At 44.2% G+C, this 21,346-nt stretch overlaps 1 protein-coding gene across 1 annotated transcript in view; it reads left to right on the forward strand.

Annotated features, from left to right (window-relative positions):
- Window positions 1–21,346, forward strand: part of LOC126543659 (potassium channel subfamily K member 12-like) — a 99,429-nt gene that overhangs the window by 66,227 nt on the left and 11,856 nt on the right. The window lies entirely within an intron of this gene.

A 21,346-nucleotide genomic window follows, 5' to 3' on the forward strand; every position in this document is an offset into this window, starting at 1 on the left:
GAAGGCTTAACCAGAAGTCTTCTGGGAACTCTGTTTGTAAGCATGACGCGAGCTTCGCAATTTCACATTACGCCCTTACCAGCTTGAATCGTGCAAGCCAGCCCTTTGAGACTATTGGTACGCGTGCTGCGTCGCATGGCAACCATTCACTCATAAGCGCGAGAACGCGCGTTCTTGCAGCTGGCAATGAAAATTTAGCTTCACGTCTGAAAAGGAATCCCGTGTAATCGCGTCGCAGTTCATTCGATGTTAGATGTGCCGAAACCCAAGTGAACAAGCGCACGCGCACGGCGACTCAATCACAGCGCAGCACTTTTCCCTCTTAATGACCGCATTCAAGATTACACACGAAACTGCATTCAGGACTTGCTTAGCGTACGGATACATTTGTTGCTCTATACACGATGGTATTACAAGTGAGGCCGCTGAATACGGGCAAATGAGTGTGTGTGGCTGTGCATGTGGCCAAAAAGCCTTGGCCCACTCGGTAAGTCCCTTTGAGTATCTTTCTCTGTAGACAACATGGTTTACCGCGTATGTGCCGTGCGTACATGCTCATTCTTGGCCAATCGCCATGTATAAGTGTGCACCCTATTAGAAGAGAAGGTGAAGAGGCGACAAGCGCAGTCGGCAACCAAAGCAGCCCATTCATCATAAAAAGAACTGAACTCAACATGAGCTTTGAACTGGCATTGAGTGAAGAACATCGAACTACACAGAAGTGAGGAAGTCTACAACAAGGAATTGGTGAATTCTGCTGCAGAGAAGTACTTAAGAGGTAGCGTTAGCTCGGGCCCAACTCCGACGCGGCCTATTCAAGTACATGTAAAACGCAAGAACGTTTTTCTGAGATAACCCGTGGACTCAATTTAATGATATTTGTTGCATACGTGAGAGAAAGCTCAATTATAGTGACTGCTGGAAGCAGAATTTCGATTCAGGTCCTGAATTTCGTTAAAATAATTTCCAACATTCCAAAGCTCGAAAAAAAAATAAAAGCACGAAGTTTACAAATTCATAGCCCTGCATCAAGAACAGATATTGCGGTTCAGTGAACTGCATCCATTAGACCATTAAAAGCGGACAAATTCGATATGTCATTTTACAGCTTACGTGAATTTGTTACGTTGTGTACGAAGATTCCGCAAAACCTGTATTTACATATTTCTATTTTTTTTTGCATTCAAGTGTGGCATATCAGTTTTGTCCGCTTTAGATGTACTATTAGATGCGATTCACAGAATTGTATTATCATTTTTAGTGGCTGAGTTACCGAGTTGTAAACTTGATAGTTTCGTATTGTGAAAATTTTCGATTTTTGCCAATTTTTAATAAAAAGTGAAGGCCTAAATAAAAAATTCGAAAGCAACAGTCACTAGATTTGAAGTCTTTCTTTAAAATGCGACAAACCTCGTTATATATGGTGCAGTGATTGCCGAGAAAAATAAGTTCTCCTTTTACGTGTATTTAGATAGGAGCATCCGAGCTAAAGCGCCCTCTTCAGAGTACCTTTCATTTGTGTGATTCTGTATGAGCATTTACGTCGTTACCGTCTTCTTTTGCATAACATATACAATTACCATTTGCTAGCACGCTCCATTTCCTAAATAAACGTGCGATATTTAGAATCGCTAAGGAACCTGGAATCCTAAAATGAGCTCTAAAGATTGTAAAGCAAGGTGTAATATTTAGGGCTAGTGCGTCGATAAATTGCTTGAATTCTAAATCGCATTAATAATATCGACAGTGATCGTCAAATGCGTTTTACCGAACCTTCTCGTCTTTATATTTAACACGTTGCTGACAGGAATCTACGAATGATTCGCCTTGAGGAAGCGCCGAGGTTTGATTTTGCGTGTGTGCTCACTACATCTTTCATAACCATCTTTGTTGTTCTAGGACTCAATGTATCTTCTTCTAACGCATTTCGCAAATACGCATCACAAACTTAAAATGTTTGATTTGCTTTGTTGTAGTATCTTATTTCAAGAGTGTCTTTTAGTGCTATTTAGCCTTCGCATTGCAATGTACCCAATGACGTCTTACTATAGAGCGGCATTGCTTGCGGTGGCTTCCAATAAACGCGAACAAACTAAACTATTCCCGGAGCCAAAGTCACCATTATCGAATTGAAGTGCGCCTGCTATCCTGCAATGCGCGATAAGCAGTTTTTTTTAACCTTTCAAACATTATGATCGTAGCTCAGCAATTCTACTTCGCCTGATATAGGACATTGTGCAACGACACGTCTTCCTCACTTTAAGCACTCTGCTCCAGATAGCTTCGGGCATAACCTATACGCCCTAGGGACTGAAAGAGAGTAAGTGAGCAGGTACTCAATTAGGCCTGTAGTTTCATCTCATTACTGTTTTTGCTGGTGTCTTCAGGGGCGAGTCACCACTGCATGTTTCTGCCATGAGGAATATGTCTTTCGAATTTTCAGCAGTTCACTACAACATCGCAATGTATTTGATCATGAGCTGCGCCGTGGAATTACACATTCATTTGCCCGCAACAACGCTAAGATTCTTGAACACTCAGACATTTTCAAACTGGAGATGAAGAAGCTGTTCACTGTACAGGAATCGACACGATGAGAGAAACGAAGTAAAAAAAAAAAGAGAATACTTATAGAGCGTTCTACATTGCATTACAGGGTGGTCAAGCGTGCCGCACTCTTCCGAGCAAAAAACGCTCTAAAAGATAGCTTACAAGATTAGGATTCGTAACGTTAACCGATTAGGTTGCGTAAAAAACTGTTTTGGGGTGCAAAACATTTGAGAGAGTTCCGACGACGAAAGACGATTAGCCATACGCGAAGAAATTGACGAAGTTTATATTCATTGAAGAATTGTTCATGACACGCTTTCAATTTTTGTCACTTTCGAGAAACAATGTGCTTTTCATTTCGGATCTATTGTTACTAGACCCGATGACACCCACACGGTACGCGTTGCTTGGTAGACTTTTGAAAAGAAAAAGTAATAAGGGGAATATTTACCAGCATTATAAATTTATTGGCTAGTATTCCGTGTTAGGTGGACTATGTGCCGTTTAAGGTAGTGTTTATAATACGACGATTAGAACTTCTCCGGTGCTCATTGTGCGGTAAACTGCTGTACTGTTTTTATTGCAAGCGGGATGCAAAGGCCAGTCCACAGCAGAAAATCATAGTACTGCTCGTCCGAGGTTCCTCTTTTATTTTGTCTTCTTTTTTATTCACCGCTTTTGTAATCGAAACATCCATTAAAGCTCCATTAAAGAATCACTGCTGTCTTGTCCTTACTTCGAACTATTGATCATTTTAATGCGGTAGTTAAATCAATTCATTTATTTGCACTAAATGCAAGCTAGATACCGTTTCTAGCTTTATTGCACTGTTATTGAAAAATACGGCATATAACGACGAATATATATATATATATATATATATATATATATATCCGTGTGTGTATCTGTGTGTGTTCCACTCAATTACCAATCGGCACACCTGTCACATTTGTCTCGTTTCCCGCATAATAGCGTACTGTAAAATTGACACCCGCTGAAGTGCAATCATATTTGCTAGCGTGGCAAAAATGTACATTTCGAAGGCCCACGGCTTCAGTGCGGATGACAACGCCATCATACGGCGCAGACACAAGATGTTTTATTTTTTCTCAACAGCTTAAGTACTACCAATACTACCACCTAGAGTGCTAATCGAGATTAACAAACTGCAAATGCAGTCGGCCAGAAATGTTTACGGGAACGGAACTTATTAAAAATAACTCGCCATCCCGGCCCTGCGAAACTTGATGTGCAGCTAAGGCGTTGCAAGGGGAGGAAAAGAGATAAGAAGAAGGCAGGGAGGTTAACCAGAATCATGTCCGGTTGGCTACCCTACACCGGGGGAAAGGGAAAGGGGAAAACAAAGATAACAGGGGAGGCGTTGCAAAACGAACCGTACAACTATTGAGGAGGGCATGCATTGCTTTATTGATGGTTCGGATGTTTCCGTTTGAGCTTGCTCGTTATGAAAATACGTGCTTTTCTGTCAGTTGTGCGGGTGATTTCAATGATCGCTTGCACTGTTCGCTTTACTATGCTGAGCGCTTGTAGACTCTGTCTTACGGAGGTGTGAGTCATTGCATTTTTTTCTTGCTTACGGAGGTATGAGCCATTGTATCTTTTTCTTACTTACGGGGGTACAAGTCATTGTATATTTTTCGTACTTACGGGGGTATGAGCCATTGCTGATGGTAATAATTTATGCTCATGGACGAGCACGAAAAATGCCATCCACCGAAAGGCTAACTGCTTCACTGTAAAAAGCAGAATTCTCACGATACCATGGCACGTTGCATCAAATTTTAAATGTAGGTTTGTTGCAGCCTAATAATCTTATAATGGCACATAAACCGAGGGACGAACATAGAAGTGATGTACACAGCGTTCTGTTAGCCACCTATGTGTTCGTCTCTCAAGTGACTCGCTCTTATTAGATTATAAATGACACAGAGCTAGCCCAAATCTTTGCCATGGTGTAGTAGCCTCTAGATGCTACAAAATATTACATTAAATACGCCATATGCCCTATTGCGCACCAAAAATTCTGCTTGTCGTGCAAGCTGGCTGCCATAAACATTCTGCAGCCAATCAGACATATTGAAAGCATGTCATATTCCTGCACATTAAAATTTTATTAAACTAAAAAGAATAAAAGGTGCAGTTACGAACATCAGCTTGACTCGGCAAGGACATGTCTTACTTCAAATTTGCAGCGAGAACCACTTTTGATCCATTGTACATTCTATGTCGCAGCTATAGAGGGTCGTATTTGTTGGATTTCAGTGATACAGCTTCCAGGTCATCTCCAAAACTTGTAGTGCATGTCACTGTTCAAATAAAGGAGAGCATAATCACGTTGCCTCTCACCTGTTTCTCATTAAAAAAAAGCTTAATGCACAAACCTGGAAACTGCATTTCCTCATCGGTCTTCCTCCGTGGTGTTTCACCATCTATAAGGGCTCGGGGACGAGAATAATCGATGGCTCCGTCTGTATGCCAGTGTCCCAACAAGACGTGGACGCGTGTCCGACTTTGTTCCCACATCGTTCCCAGAGTTCGGTATCGAACTCCACAGCCGTACAAGGAGCTGGGAGTCTTGTGTCAGCGGAGCAAGATGGTGTTTAGAATGACGCAGACGTGTATATCGTATGCACATCGCGTGTCGTTCTTCGACAAGGGACTACAGATCCAGCAACTACAACTTAGGCACGTCATCGCTGTCAAAAACGCACGAGAAGGAACTCGCAAAAAATGAATGAAGAAGTCAGAGAGTGAATGAAAAAAAGAAAGCAAATGAAAGAAAGAAGGCGGGAAGTTGCACGCCTTTCGCTTTGAATAGCATGGACACGATATGCAATATGTGTGATAATCCGAGCAAACCCGACGGGGCAGCTTGCACAATGTGGTTTGGGCGAGGGCCTTTACCATGACCGTGCATTGACACAGCGATAACACGTAAACTAATGAGGTTTTAGCATTATTTAGACAATTAAGGAATGCTTCCAGCAAGGTGCGTTGAATATGCCGCAATCTTTTGTACCATAAAGTACGGGCCAAACAACCAGCATTACATGAGCCCGCCCTTCCTGTGAAAGACGTAGCAAAGGAAAGACGGAACGAACGGATCAATCAGCTAGAGAACGTTTGAAGATTGAAAGAAAGCAATCTATAATCGAAACAAAAGAAACAAAGGAGAAAGTCAGGAAGGCTCCAGCCAAAGAGCAATAATCTTCTGGCACCGCTGAGGCCCGTCTTCTAAATCAATGTTTCTCGGACCCTCCTCCCGGTGCCTGGGGCGCCGTAATTCGGGGTTACGAGCGATAGCATCGCTAGGTGCGGTGAAGAAATCCACGGCAAACGAACGAACGATGCAACATTTATCAATCCATCAACAACTACGAAGACGAAGACGGGGCGAGCGTTTAGTCTCCGCCCACTAGAAAAAGTGCCTTGTTCTGGCTTGCAGCGGCTTTCTCGGGGAAATCCATCACCGACGCCAATTTGTCAATGTCACACCTGAGGCGCGTTAGCCAGGGCGCGAATTTTCAAAATGTCGTTTGTGATGTTCGAAGCCATTTACGAAGCGGAAGGGGACGTCGTGCCGGTCGGGCACGTCGCGGAGTGCGATGCGTTTGCCAAATTGAAGTTGTCCCCACGAAGGCTCCACTGCGCACGTTCTAGACCACGTTTATCGGATCTGGACGGGTGCGATTGAATTCTCAGTGTTAGGAAATTTGAGGATTTCAAAATATTGCCATAAGGAAAAACCAGCCAAAAGACCAAGAGACCTTAGTTGCGTAGCATGTAGCACCTACCACCGACGTTTGCGGTCTTAAGGTTCTTGTCCTTTCACCATCCTGGTCGCACTCACGTGAAGTATGGGTGAGTGAGTGAGTGAGTGAGTGAGTGAGTGAGTGAGTGAGTGAGTGAGTGAGTGAGTGAGTGAGTGAGTGAGTGAGTGAGTGAGTGAGTGAGTGAGTGAGTGAGTGAGTGAGTGAGTGAGTGAGTGAGTGAGTGAGTGAGTGAGTGAGTGAGTGAGTGAGTGAGTGAGTGAGTTACGTATATGCAGGCTCTTTCAGCTAATTAAAGGATGACAGAATGCCGTTTTCTTTGAAAACAAAAGTATTCAACCAGTGCAACGGAAAACTGAAAGGAAAATAAGAACGATGCGATGAGGGATGTAACTGTAAATTATGAAGAGGCAGGAAAAGTGCAGCGTGCATTAAACATTCGGCGTACTGCGTCTTGTTAGTGATAGTGAAATATTACTTTTTCCCATAGTAATGCCTACTCCCAATAATTACTGTTTTCGCGAGCTTTCTGCTGGGGATTCAATCATTTTTATGAAAGAAATCAAAAACAGACGGTGGAAAGTAGACTGTGCAATAAATGAAAACTTAGTTACTCAGCAATTAAAAGCACATGCTCGAAAATGGACGGAAGATTATGCTGTGACATTGAATTTTTAACGGCAATGTCTGCTGCACTTTATGCCAAAATTATTCTCATAGGGGTTAATTTGTGACGCTTCATCATAATTCCAACTAAAAAGGGTACTGTCTATTTTGTTTTCGAGATGGATGGAAGTAAAGGTACACCTGTGAGCGTTGTTTCTGAAGTATGCCATTATTACAGCAAAACCACAATTCTAGTCTAAAATTATTAATAAATCAGCCTGTTGAATTCATAGCAACAGCAGTCACAGTGCATAATCTCATGAAACCAAATTCATCAGGCAGCGGTATGTATTCCACAATGTGACTGCGGTGACAACAGTGCCACAGTGTACGCCACCAGCCGAAATCGCCTCGAGAATAGCAGTGTGGACATGTCACTACGCTGACTTGATCGAGTTTACTGAGCACCACAGAAATCGGTGAGAATATAGTAGCGCCAATAGTTGTGGTAAATTGCCGTCAAACTCGTGGGCAACTTCGCAACAGAGTGCCATCTCATCAGACTCATTTGCCCTCCGGCGGCTGCCCAAGGGAGGGCAGCTCTGTCTCCAGATCGATGTCTCCAGGGGAGCTAGCCTTTGGAAGGAAGAACCGCAATAAACGAACACGAAGGATAGAGATAGTTAATTAAGGAAAGTAGTGGTCTACTCCGGCGAGCCAATCGCTTTATTGCTTGGGGGGGTGACCTCTGCACATCGCAGTGACCCGCCGAAACTTTACCTCCGTGAGAGTGAGAGAGTAAGAGGCAGCCATTTTGGTACGAGATTGTCGCCATCGTTACTGTGTCGTCGCCGGCCCCGACTTGTGGTCAGTCGAGACAGAGTTGCGGCCTGAAGCGACGCGCCTTGGGAGATAGCAATCTTCTTAATCATTAGCTGTGCAGGCGGTGGCATGTCTGTGTAACGTTAGGCCCACGCGTAATGTCCTCCTATAAAGCAGGCAAGGCTAGAAGTGAGCGCCTGGTATTCACAGAATTCGTGGTTTCAGACTACTTATCCTTGTATAAATGTACACAATACATTTTATACAATACGTGCAGTCAGCCACAGAGGTGTATGAAATGCGGGTAGACCTACATATGTGAATTTGTGTTAGGTATGGCTCCTGGGATTTACTATGGTGCAGGTCGCAAGCACTCATAGATACTGAAGCTATTGATTTCGAGGCCACGAGCCCAGTGCTCAGGAAAATTCTGCTGCTTCGCAAGTTCCACGCCCCGCAAACATTTGTGGTTGATTGGATATATGGAATGCTTAGTATAAAATACGTATAGAAGTTGTTATAAAGTGTAGTCAGCATACATTAAACTGCAACGCTCCTCTAACACGAAGGCGAAGAAGCGCAACTACGATGAGAGTTCCTGAAGAAAACCTGCGGCGACAATCATCATAGAAAATCACTCATCATTAAATACGGGGCGTTAATTTCCGACTTGCCAGGAGGCAAAACTGGACGACATTCTCGACCTACGTCAGCCGTTTCCCAGAGCACGTAATCATTAGGAAACACGGGGGTCTCGGCTACAAGTGCCAGTACTCGGGTAGCCGTCGAATTCCTCGATGTCATGGAAACGAACGCGAACGGCACGCACTCAATGTGGACAGACAGGTTCGTCTTCGCGATGATTACTCAACAGTGAATTCTTCGCGGTGTCTCAGTGACCGTGACCTTCACAGGCTATGACTTTGAATGTCGGCCGCTTCGACCACATTACAGTGACAGCTGATCCTAACGTTACTTAAAAAAATTGACAGATCCGAAGCTTAGCTATCAGAACTCCAAGCGCTGGACATCAAATAATACATGAGCGCGGCGTTCAGAGGCAGGAAAGCGACAACACAAAATTAAACAGTACGTGAGGATACCATCATCATCATCATCATTATTAGTCGCCTAATTTGGGCTACATGATCCACACTTGGAACGACTGCCAGCTCGGAAATGGGCTACCGATTGATTGCACATCTAAACTATGCGTAATTATCCGTAACAGGCTTTCTGATCAGTTATTCCATGTTCGCATTTCAATTTGTGCTGATGGTCCGCACCTCCAAATTGTCAACATGCTTATTTCATCAGATCACCTGTCAGGGCCCCTTTGTCACATCACTGTTCAAAGCGCGTGGCCCTTCCATAATATATACGGCGTTTTTTTGCCTCATTTGGAAAGTTGAAACTTTGGAAAGTTCCGACGTGCCCTTACATGTATGGCTTATAATCAGTGAACAATAATTTGCCGTGGTTGTTGAATGAACCTTATATATTGGGCATTAACATTTCGGTAGTTAAACAATCTGATTTCGCTGGACTATTCATTACGTAAATTGCTTACTTCTGTTTATACAAATTGTTCTTGAGTGCTTTTGTCAAGGTACTTCTATGTGACATATACTGTTTTTTTGTTATTACCATTGTTTTTGTTGACAAATTTCGCAGCGTACCTTATAGATTTGACGTATGTGTCAATGCACACCTGCTAGCACTGTTTTTTGTATTTGCTGACAAGCTGCGCCAAATTTATGCCTCTACTGTCTTTTTACTCTTAGTTTTCTTTATTGTGTGTTTTGCTGACATGTCGCTGCCATCTGTTGTCAGGGCGTTGAAAGTTTTCCAAGCCGTTTCTTTACAGCATTTTTTGTCGCCCTCCTCCATGTTCAATGGCAAATAAAGCTTCATTATGTCATTCATAATAAAGCTAGTCATGTAGCGAGAACAACAAATTTCAACAACAGATTTTCTAGCAGCCGTTCATTCTGTTAACTTGAGTAAAAGAGCCAAAACAATTATGACTCCATAAATCCAAGGCGCCAGCGAGTGACATAGCTGAAATCAGGAGTGACAAGCTTGGTCTGCCGTTGAGGCACATTTGTACATTGAAAGCTTGAATAACGCGAGGTAAAGCGAAATTTCCTGAACATTCAAAGTTCTTGGTCGAAGTACTCAGAACAGTTTTTTTTTTCTCACAGCCTTGTCCTATTTGTTTGCTTTGCTTACAGTTGAAAGCCTGCGTCAGAAGGTAAAACACCCTAAGCAACAGCATTTCTTAATGCTAGATTTGTTTAAGTGGGATATTGTCCTTAAGGGAACTTAATAAACCTTATTCTTGGTTTATTGTTCGATTAAATGGAAGGTAATGTCATATGTTACGGCCATGTTAATCGCTGCACATCAGCCGGAAAATGGCTGCTGTTTTACTCTGTTAATAGATACTTTGATCCACGGCATTAAGCTGTAGTATTAGCTCAATCAAATGACCTTGCGTTAACTAAAAAATATAAGCTTTTCAGACACACCAGAACCGTCACGCTCGAACTATTTTCACTGGCCAGATGGCCATGTTGCGTCAAACTCCCGACTACGGCGAAAAAATATTACTCGATTGTTTCTTCTTTCTGCCGGAAAGTTTCCCACTGACGCTTTCTTCATCAAACAGTAACGTGGACATTTAAACTAATTTATGAACATAAAAGGTTAAAAGGATCCAGTGATAAGAAAATATAGGAGCCAGTTGAAAAAGACAATGGGCACAACACACCACTTCTATTCAAGTGAAATGTTCCATGCTCGCGCTTGCTTTACGCTTCTTTCTTTTCAGACAGAATATTTCTGAACTTAGGCAGGAGATGGCAGTGGCATGTACGCAGAATATGGGAGCAGTGCCACTGGTTCTGCGTATGTTCCTGACGTAAAACCCGCGAAGCTGTCTCGGGATAGAACACGCTCAATGCGTCACAAGGGCCGACAACCGCACGTCGGGGCTATAAGCGGATAACCATGTCAGGGCAGCAGATTACTGTAGAGATTACAACGAAGCGGCCGTGTGTATTTATGAAAGGTCTAGATGGATTACCAGAGCGGTAGGCAATCAGTTGGCCTGAAACCTTGGTGTTCGTGCGGGAAATCATAAGACCATAGGCCACTTGATAGCAGTCCTGAGGCAGAGATCCCGATTTGCTTTCAAAGTGGACGCAAGCTTCGTTGTTAGGCGCTGCCATGAACAGCGTAGAAACATTTATATCGTGGGTAATATAACGTCCCTATGCAGCTCGCCGGCTAAGAGGTACGCGGTAGTGGGGAGCTCAAGGCTAGTTTTAAACACCTGGAGTTTTGTTTTTATTGTGTACCCATAAGAACGTTACTCGAGCGTATTTTTCGATCCACCGCCATCGCAATGCGATAGTCGTGGCCGGTAGTCGAACCAGTGAGCTTCCACGGAGTGTTGAACAAGTTGCTTGGCCTCAAGGGTGGGCGAAAGGCTGTAATCGTGAGGACGCATAGCATCCAGCATGCTGTCTGGACATCCCACCCGTAGACATGGTGGAGAGGCGTGAATCGTGTTGTTTCCTGGATGACTGGGTAGTACCCTAATTTAACGTGCGGCATTATCTGAAACCGCGTCTTGTGCCGGAAATCTACAGACTTCAGCAGCATCTGAGAGCGATGGTTTCATTCAATCATTTCGTCGTTTCACTGTTTTGCGGACGACAAGAAATCGTCTTGTGACGACACACGTAGCTCACTTTGAATTTTGTCGCCAATCTGCTGAGCCGCCCACACTGCGGCAATCGTGTACGACGGAGCGCTCACTGCCTCGATATCCCTACAGCATTCAACATACAAGATCTATAGAAAAGTAGGTATTGCAGGTCAATGTACTTGTCCTCACGTTGAAATGGGCACAATGCGAATAGTTTGGCGTCCATGCGTAGAGGGATAACTATAGAATATTGCAGAGGGAACTTCCATATGAAACGGAAGCGATGTCCATAACAGCGGTAACTGTAACCCTACCACAAACTCAACGTACAACATGATTACGCTACCAGAGACGTTCATCGCGAAAGCGTGAAGCACTATTCTCGACAGCTACTGCTATCAAAAAAACATAACAATAAAAATTCGTCGCCATACTGAAGCTGCCCTTCGCAACGTCACCTGTCTAACAGTTCTTCTATAGCCAAAGGTCATTTCTTTAAATGACAGGAAGATTCTTCAACATGGAGGGATTCATGCGCTATCCATAAGGAGTTGAGCGTCTCATCTACTTATCTTACTTCGGAAGAAATACAAGATATCCTCATACATAAGCTGCAGCTCAAAAATTCCAATTAATAGCAACGCATGCTTAGCATCTTACCACAGTTGATGTAAAATAATTATCTCCCTCTCGCTGTAGCTTTCTGTCAGGTGTGAGCGCATTCCTCTCTCGAACTGCTGCAGAATGAGTGTATTAGGCGCCCACTGTTGCAATAACCGCACTCAAGATGGCATATTGATTTTCCTAGCAGGCGCTCAATACGTGACGTCGGTTTCTACCAAAGAATGCGAGCGCCTTAAAAGTAGTTGGCTCATAATGCAGAAGTCCGAATCATGCGGTATGGAATGTCTTTGAATTCGCGTAGTGGTAGCCAGGAACGTGCTGTCTCTTGCAGATGCCTAGAAGAAAGACGCTCTGCAAGAACTCTTTCCACGTGTGCGTCATCGAAAAATAGGACTGGACGTTGGCTGTTCAGATAGGGGAATTTCGGGGAAAACGTTTTCACAAAGGCAGACGCGAAAGTGAATTCCAAGTGTAATTTCGTTGTTGTTTAAATAACTGTGCACAAACGGGAAAGTATAGTAGCTATCAGAGCCCTTTTCTCATTGAGTAGGCACACACATACCACGGCCATATCTGCGCATTAAGTCTACAAACAAGTGCAATGAATATTTCGAATGCAATTATTTGAGCACATTCACAAGCAAACAACGATAAATGTGGATCACTAACGCTAACTAACCTTGAATACTGTGTCAAGGTAACTATTGTAATACGCAATTTTTCAATATAGTTAAGAGACTTTTCAATGCAATAGCATGTTTTTTTCACTATACATGCACTGGGAAGAAATTGGTATCAAGAAGCCTCAGGAAATAGCAGGCTGCACCTACATATTTGTTCAGAATGCCTACAATTTACTGTATGCAAGGAGGTGCGGCTGCCTCTTAGACGGCGCAGGCTGCAGCTCTTCTCTTAATTGATAGATGAGCTCAAGGTATACAAAGAACAGAGAAAACAGGACAGTAACAACAGTTCCAAAGTTCACATACGCACAACAAAAGAAGTGTTTCTACTTTGTTCAGAAGCATTTGAGTGTTCATGTTGATGTACACATGGTGGTGTTCACTCGTGGAACACACCGCGCACACAAACACAGACAGAATGACCACAGGAACGTGCTAACATGAGCGAAGACGCATATATTTGAGTAATTCAACGCCAGGCGTACCCGGTACGCCGAAGCGAGGTGCCTGCCCATCCTAGCCCTTTCTCCATTGCTCCTAAAGCAACACCGAAGAAATGCACCAAATTCGTTCATAGGGATATAGTTACTGAAACTCTATTTTAGTTATTTTCGCTGTAACAACTTCCTTACTGCAACAAAAAAATAAAGGCCCCAATACGTATTTTTTTTTTCTTCATTTTCACATCGATACCCTAGCCCCGGCACGCCAGTATGACGTGATCCATTTAAAAGAGAAGAAGGATTTTAGCTGGGCTTGTTGGTGCATATTGACTTGTGCGCTCACCGGGTGAGGACGGGACAAGAAAGGAAACAAGCAGGAGCGCAGACTATCAACATATGATTTATTTGAGAGAGAGAGCTATCTGGGAGAGCATTCGTGGCTCACTCAGAACTGGCCGAGCAAGCAATCTGTCCTTGCATGTGTCGTCATGTAGCGGCTGCAGACCAGAGTTTGCGCGTAGCACTATATTGAAAACATACAAGAATCGCCTGAGTGCCGCTACAGCCTTTTTCCAAGCCACTGGGTTGGAGAAAGCCACGCACGGTTTTAGAGATGCTACAACTGTGTGAACTTCTATAGACGCATCTCTTCCTCGTACCATCATCATCATTCATCAGCCCTTTTCCTCCCCGTCCCTTTTCCCCAGTGTAGAGTAGCAGGCCAGATCAAGTTAAAGCTCAGGCCCATCTCTCTGCCTTTCTGTAAATAAACCTCTCTCTCTCTCTCTCTCTCTCTCTCTCTCTCTCTCTATGTCTCTCTCTACAAGAATCGCCGCACACGCGAAATATTTGAGGCCCACGCAGTCCACGGAAGAGACAAATGCGTCAGCACCCCATCAATCGACCTAACAGATAAGGATCCTGGCTACGTTAGATAGCAGATAGACTCATTCCTCGACTAACCAGGTGTGCATTCGCGTCAGTATATATGCTCTATGTATTATCAAATAAATGATATGTTCATAGTGTGTTCTCGTAGGTGTTTCCTTTCTTGTCCCCTCCACGCGCAGTTCGCGCAAAAGTCACTTCAATGTGTCTTCTCGTATTTTGGCTGCTTATGCTCAGTAACAATTCCCAGAACTCATGCATTTGTCTTTGACTTTTTGTTAGAAATACACCGTAGTTCATTTCTGCCTACAGAAAACTATCTATAGGTGCGAGCAGAAACCGTGAACACCTATGACGTCACGACGACATGGTGATGGAAATTCAAAGCGGTGTTGCCACCAACCTTTCGTATCGGGTTTTTTTTTTCTGGTTTACTAATCTGCACTCTCGAGAATAGCAGCGTTGAGCGTCATTTACACATACTGCTCAAAATAATTTTCCACTCCCTGAACATTTAATGGCACTGCGTCTTCGTGATCTTGCTGTGAATTTACACGATTCGACACACCGTGATTTTGGCACTGCTTGAGGTTCGTCGATTTGTTTGTGGAGATGTGAATCCGACTGGTAAACTTTGGCGGGACACGCAATTCACGAAAACGCTGCATTACCGCAAAGCCTATAAGCTAAAACACCCCAATTTAGAGGTTAGGTGTTCACCAAGCCTTTATGAGCCACCCAGTGAATAAATAAACGAGAAACGCCGTGCGTCAACAGAGCAGAAATTCCCATTCGCCGTGTTAACTAGCGTCTCGGGAACTTTTGCGGCCGGCTGACTTGTGCACATCCGATAAAACGTTCACCTAATAAACATTACCGAACCGCGTGATACCTTGAAATTATTGGACCTGGGGATTAACTGCTACGGGGTCAGAAATCTGTTTTTTTTTTTTTCAATCAACGTCTTGTACAAAAAGAAAAAAATAATGACCGGTTCGATGTCATGAAAAGGTGCGCAATTGACCACGTGGCAAGTCGTAGTCGCGGCTCCAGAATAATTTTGGCTAACTCTAGCTCTACCGGCCAGGGCAGCCTAGTGGCAATGGCGTTGAGCTCCTGAGCTTAAGGTCGCGGGTTCAATAGCAACAGCGGCGGCGATATTCAGATGGTGGCAGACAGCGAAAAGGTATGTAGTGCATTGTGCATTCGGTGAGCTCTAAACCACCCCGGCTGGTCAAAATTAATCTGAAGTCCCCGCACTACACGGCTTGCTTTATAATCAGATGGTGGTTGTGACACGTCAAGCCCCGGATGGTGCACAACTTGTCTTTAACCTGCACCCTAACCTGAACAAGGTAACGTTTTTGGCACTTCGCCGCTCTTCGAAATGCGGCCGTCTCGGAAATCGAATCGGCAGCCTCGCCTTGCTCCATGAATGAAACACTCGATAAACAGGTTCGCACGGAAGGCTGATACGCCCACTTTGATTCTGTTCACTGAACAAAATGGCGTGTAAGTAGGCCGCGAAAAAAAAAAAGGCTTCTTTCTGAACCTCGCAACAACAATATAACGAGTACTACTTGTCGATGAGCGACGAAAACGCAACGGATACGGTGGACAACGAACACTGTGAGCCAAATTTAGAGCCTTTAACTGCTACCGCAGGTAATAACAGGATTTGTGATAACTCGGTGGTGATGCGATTTTTTTTGCTCGCACTGCTATTCTTGACATTGTAATGATCGATTCTGTCTGTGTACCATCACGCTCAACCCTTTCGATAGCTACAGTGCAGTCGGTGCATTTCTAATCAAACGAAAAAAAATATTCCTTCGCGAAAAGCGACAACACGGAACGCAAAGAAACCTGCACTGCAAGGATGTCCACTGCGTTTCGTGCGTTGAATATTTCGCGAGTTTAGCGCGTGGAAACCGAACAAGCAGACACGACATTCGTAGCTCCGTCTGACAATTTCGATTGCCTGTCGAGTCAATAAATCTATGCTCGCCTTAGAATGCGAGGGCCAGAGGCACTCAAAATAATGCGAGGGAATAAACTGCTAAAACCAGAAGACATTGCCACTGCCGAATAAGATTGGAGCGCTCGAAGATGCCGGACAACATATCCGAAATAGATGCGGACATCAGAATGAAACATACAAAGTGGTGCAGATATCCAGTGCAGTTCGGCTCTGTGTCCTCAAAGCGAGACCGAACAACAGGGACTGAGTTATAGAAGCGCGACAGTTTCGTATTCGTTGTCAGCATTTGCATCAAAGCGTTTCTCAAAACACGCCTTTTCTTTTTTTTCACTAACTTGTTTCATTTCTAGGCCTACTTTTCTTTTTACTTATTTCCAACGCGGAAAGAAATGTGCTTCTGTAAAGAAACTAAAATTGGCAAAAAATTGACCAAAATATTACGTTGAGTAATTTGGAATGACAGCGGTGCGTTTCAGAGTACGCTTTATATTTTACCCTTCCTATTGAAATACATGTGAACGCAAAAGTTTTCTCTTTGTGAGTTCACTTAGCTATATTTTGAGAAAAGTTTGTCCCCGAAAGGTTATTAAAGTGGTCTAGAGCAAATATCTGAGTTAAGCCGTCCGCAATGCGACAAAAGCTCATGAATTGCGAGAAAGTTTGTAACGAATTGAACCACAGCGTCCTTTTGAATGCGCGTCTGGTTACTTACGGGGTGCCTTTTCCAAAAATAGCCGTTGAGCCTTTGCCTCTGGACAATGATGTCGATAAATCGATTGATTGCCCCAAGTGCAGATAGGCAGAACAGAACCCGCCCCATGCATGGTCTAGTGGCTGTTCGGTAGATCATTTTTGGCAGGCATAACGCAGCCGTCAGAATGCATCGCCGCTATGGGCTGTGGGATCTTTTTTGCAATTCATGCCTTCGGCAACCCTCAAGATTAGGCACTCAATCTTTCCCCTCCGTACCCGGAGGAACACGCCCGTGGTGTGGGACACTCGAAATTTTGGAGCAATAACTGTCTTCATATTTTCTTTTTCTTTCTTTCTTCTTTTCTTTTTTGAGGTAGAGACTCGCCAAGCCGCCTGCAGATGCACTGCGTTTGAACAGCTTCATGCGGCCCACTTCAAACACGTCTCTTTCGCCCATTGGCCTCGGAGGGTTTTCGGAGAAACGCTTTTCCTGGATGCGGGAAAAAGGCGATGTGAAAATGCCAGTCCATCCATCAAGCCTCGCTTTTTAAGCGATTAGCTTCCCCTGAGATGCGTGGTTTGTGTGTAACTGCCACTCACCCAAAAGCACTTGCCTCTCCATAATTTTTTTTTTCATTTTTTGTTTGCGGACCACTTCGTGTTTCGTTGCGCAAGATCAAGTTTATTTCTTTCTTCGCAATTCCTTGCGAGTACTTTGCGTGCATCGACAGCTCAGAGCTTCACAGACGGATGGCGGGTAACAAAACATGACTGACGTTGCACAGCGAGAGCTAACAGCGTAAAAGAATTAACCGACCTGTCGACATTTGTTCTGCGCCTTTTTTCAAGGCACTTCAGTGCCTTCAATGAAATATATATATAATTTAAATCAATTTCGCAACATAGATCTCAATCCATTACTCAAGCGCAATGTGTTTTAATTAATTAATTTATGGGGTTTAACGTGCCAAAACCACTTTCTGGTTATGAGGCACGCCGTAGTGGAGGACTCCGGAAATTTTGACCACCTGGGGTTCTTTAACGTGCACCTAAATCTAAGTACACGGGTGTTTTCGCATTTCACCCCCATCGAAATGCGGCGGCCGTGGCCGGGATTCGATCCCGCGACCTCGTGCTCAGCATATGTGTTTTTGTAGAAGGTGTCCTAGCTAAATTTACCTTATTTTGGAAGATATGTCAAATCACTCTGTAGAGCAGGACGCAACTGGATGCATGCATTTGGCTTTTCTACGAAACAAGTCAGAATATATATTTTTTATTCTGCTTATTGCATAACTACATAGTCAAAGTTAATTAACTACAGTCGCAAGTAATAACTTTAGGGCCAAAATTTACAAATCCAGAGTGCTCTGGGAAACATCCCGAATCAACGCCTCTGAACTTCCCACTAGTTACGTAATCACGTTGTCGGCGTCCTTATTAAAGGACCGTGATGTACGAAAAAAAAAAAAGATGGAAGACGCACGTGGTACACTCACTTGCCTGCCTCGATTACGGCGCTCTCCAACGTGCCAAGTTTGACGCTGCATGTAGCCCCATCTGGTGGTCGCTATCACGAACCACCGCGAGTGGGAAGCGCCGAGCCAGCGCCTCCGACGCCGCCCGGAAACGGCAGCGCACCCGGCTGAATGCAATGTGCGGTGCACATCGATTCGAACGCGATAGTGTAGGCCCTCATGGCAGACTCCGCCTCCCTGCGCCACTGGTTGGGGCTGGAGACACCGAGCTGATGATGCATTGTGGTATAAAATGAAAGCGAGGGCTTTGTGACCCGTAATGACTGGTGTTGGCTTCCCGGTAATCGGCCCTCAAGTCGGCCGGCGCTTTTTGCGCCCGCCAGTATGAGGGCCGACAATCTCCTTTGAATGGCGGAGCAGTGTATATATATATATATATATATATATATATATATATATATATATATATATATATATATATATATATATACAGTCGCATCAAAAAGTCAACAAACAGTGACACCAAAGGCAGCACAGCGGAAATTATCTGTAGTTCTTAACTGAATTACAGTAACTATAAATGAATGGAAATGGATGAAAAATAACTGGCCACAGGCGGGATACCAACCCGCGTCTTCGCATTACGGGTGGGATGCTCTTACCAGTCGAGCTACCGCGGCGCCATTTCGTTATCCGCTTTCTGAGTATCTAGGTTTAGCCACTAGAATGAACACTGGGGGTGTTAGCCAGCGCCACCGCTCCCGGCCTTGGCGGCGGATGTGGCAAATTTTTTCTGCGTCACGTCTACATGAACTTTTTGGCTGAAGGCAGCTGGTCAATAAACCCGCACATATGCTACCTGAGGGCATCAGAGCTGCAGCATTCGAGACCCTCGCTATGTAACGAATGAGAAGAAAAGAAACCGACGGGCCCTATTTTTATTGATCATAGCATAAGAAGCCAACAGTGACACCAAGGTTAGCATAGAGAAATTTTTCTGCACTTCCTAATTGAATTAAAGAAATGATAAGCAAAGGTAAGAGCATCGCACGCGTAATGCGAAGACGAGGGTTGCTATCTCACCTGCGGCCAGTTATGTTACCATCCACTTTCATTTCTATTTATTATCATTTTTCGAATTCACTTAAGAACGGCACATAAATTCCTTTATACTATCCTTGGTGTCAGTGTTTGTTGACTTCTCAGCATATGACTAATAAAAGATTGGGCCCCTCTGTTTCCTTTTTTATCATTCATTGTATATATAAACTGCGAAGACATACACAGATATAGTTAGGAATTCTGTAGACTACCTCTGAAACGTAAAGAACTTGAGCGATGCTATAAGGTAAACAGAACAAGTACTTCAAAAAAAAAAATATATATATATATATATATCAGCCATAAGTCTACTTCACGAGGACTTGCGACTGACGAGCCAACGTGAAAGAGAGACACTTGCAGCGTCAGCTCACAGCGCCGGTGTAATAAAGGGAGAAGCACGGACAACATCGGCACGAACTCATTAGCCTCACAAGACGCAGCTCCAGCGGAGAAGCGTGGGGTCTTGGCCGAACTGGATGTCTGACATTCCCTGGGGTGTCAAATTCCACACGGTGCTTGTGAAGTCGCCCGTCGCGAGAAGCTTGGCGTAAAAAAAGCATGGCACCTTTCGACGGACGAAGAAACAAAAAATGCTCTCACCGGCGCTGGCTCACAAAGAACTTTCTTTTTTATTTTAGATACACCAATAGAAAAGCCTCACGATGGCAAACAAATAAGTCGCTAGCTCGCAGGCGCAAGGGCAAAACAAATGTCAGCGCTCACGAGTATTGTTAGAAAGGACTTCTTTCCCCGCTGGCCATTTCGGATGCTCCGTCTACGGTCAAGCCCCATCAAGCTGGTGGCACTGCATGACTGCATCGCTCGGACGTGTTTGGCTTTGAATCCGTCACCGCCTCCACGGCGCACGCGCACTCAAACTACACGCATACACGAGCAGACAGGAAGCGTTTCGTGCCACCAATGGTGTGTGGGACCTCGTCACGTCCGACTTCAGGAAGTTTCGCAGCGGGAAGCGGAAGCGAGCGCGGTTGGCAACCCGGAATGACTGCCTGTAATTACGGCACCTCGGGAATCATCTGGCACCAAGAAGGGTGCACTGTTGGGTCGGCTACGACTTGCGCTGAACTGGATATCCCGAAGCGATGAAGTGTTTCTACACTGTCTGCGCATACGACATGGCGATCTAACAAAGAAGTATTCATTGAGCAATAAACACGACCGCATCTACACCATGAATGCAAAGGACCACTTTTATTATCACAAATTTTAATTACATGTACCGTGCTATTGAAGTGCGAAGAGGAAAATAGGTTAACAAATTGTACACATTGCGTATAGCTTTACGCTCAACTGTCCTGTGCATGAAACTGCTCTCTCTCTCTCTATCTCTCTTTTTATTCCTGCATCCCTTTACCCCTATGCGGGGTAGCGAAAAGGACGAGCGTCTGGTTTACCTTCGTGCCTTTTCTGTCTTCTGTATCTCTCCCTGCGTTTCTCTTTAAATTTGCGTCAAGTGTCTGGTGGACGCTCTCAAATTTCGAAATGACACTGGATTTCTAAGCAAGCTCGAGTAATGCAACAAGTATACTTCCATCTTTCATTAACATCTATCACTTGGGGGTTGTTGCGGCATATTGCGTTTGCGCCATTAACCCTGCTTAACTACGAATCCAAGTTAATGCTAAAGCCCTACTGATGTAACTTTTTAACTTTCTGAACACCGGATTTCTAGTTTAGATAGCATATATATCTTTGATGGCGAGCATAATTAGCCGCTGTCGAGCTTTTTTTATGGACAATACGATAGAATAGCATGTTACAGTATTTGTAAAATCTGACAACATACTTTTCGCGAACGTGATTTCGGACTGACAAACAAGCCATTCTAATTTCTTCTCCATTATCTGTAAGAAGTTGGAGTCCGTCACACTGAGAGGCTTATAGCGCGTTTTCACGCGCTATAAGCCTCACGATGTCTTACCAACAAGCCCAAATCACTGCTTTACG

This window comes from Dermacentor andersoni, chromosome 10 (genome assembly GCF_023375885.2).
Source record: "Dermacentor andersoni chromosome 10, qqDerAnde1_hic_scaffold, whole genome shotgun sequence".
Taxonomy (NCBI): domain Eukaryota; kingdom Metazoa; phylum Arthropoda; class Arachnida; order Ixodida; family Ixodidae; genus Dermacentor; species Dermacentor andersoni.